A 1,372-nucleotide genomic window follows, 5' to 3' on the forward strand; every position below is an offset into this window, starting at 1 on the left:
CTTTCAGTCATCATTCCATGCACTGCTAATGACACTCATGAAGGTAATACTGGTAGAGAAAAATATGCATAGGCTTTCCCTTGCAATTTACAGAACAATATTCCTATTGGCTGTCAGTCTACCTCCTCTGTGCCTTCCTCAATATAATGAAATGTTTAAATTGTGGAAATAATTGAGCCAATGATTACAGCCAATTAACTCTATCCAAATATATTTGCATAGAACCCCCAAATTATGCTCATGGTTGTCCAATCACAGCATTGCGTGATTGCATGATAATGGATAGTGACTAAATAATTTATAGGGCATCTACATAGTGGAATATTGTGGAATATTAAATTGACTAATGTTTATATTTACTGACATGGAAAGTTTTCCAGAGCCTGATGCTTTGTTATGCAAAATGGCCAGAGAAGAGCATGTACAGTGTAATGTGTATATGTGCATAGATGATCCAGAGGAAAATCACCAAAACATTAGTAGTAATTTTCTATAATTAGTAGTAATTTTCGGTAAGGATCAGATACTAGGAATTTTATTTTGTGTGTATTGTTTTGGGGCCACACCTGCCATGCTCAGGGTTATGGTGCTCAGAAGAGTTATTTCTGGCTCTGAGCTCAGGGACCAAATCCAGGTCTACCGCATGCAAAGCAAGCACCCAATTCACTGTACTATCTCTTTGGCAATTTTTTGTTTGTTTTGTTTTTTGGCCACACTCGGCAGTACTCAGGAATTACTCCTGGCAGGCTTAGAGGACCATATGAGATGCCAGGGATCAAACACAACTTGGCCACATGCAAGGCAAACGTACTGCCAGTGCTAGTGCCCTGGCCCAGGTACTAGGAGACTTTAAATAGTGAAAGGCCTAGATAACTGTTTGGATCTTTGTTCTATTTATTAACCATTTTTTTCTTTAATTTACAATAAATGTATTTTTTAATAAAAGAGAGAGATGTGGGGCCGGAGAGATAGCACAGCTGTGTTTGCCTTGCAAGCAGAAGATCCAGGACCTAAGGTGGTTGGTTCGAATCCCGGTGTCCCATATGGTCCCCCGTGCCTGCCAGGAGCTATTTCTGAGCAGATAGCCAGGAGTAAACCCTGAGCGCCACCAGGTATGGCCCAAAAAACAAAAGATAGAGAGAGAGAAAGAGATGCGGGGTTGGAGTGATAGCACAGTGGTAGGGTTTTTTGTCTTGCATATGGTCAATCCAAGACAGACCTGGTTTGATCCCCTGAGACCCAAACGGACCCTTTAGCCAGGAGTAATTTTTGAGTTACTTCTGAGTGCATTACCAGAAGTAACACCTGAGCTTCATAGAGTGTGGCCCAAAAAAAACAAAAAACAAACAACAACAATAAAAAAAATAGATGA

This window comes from Suncus etruscus, chromosome X, assembly GCF_024139225.1.
Source record: "Suncus etruscus isolate mSunEtr1 chromosome X, mSunEtr1.pri.cur, whole genome shotgun sequence".
NCBI classification, from domain to species: Eukaryota; Metazoa; Chordata; class Mammalia; order Eulipotyphla; family Soricidae; genus Suncus; species Suncus etruscus.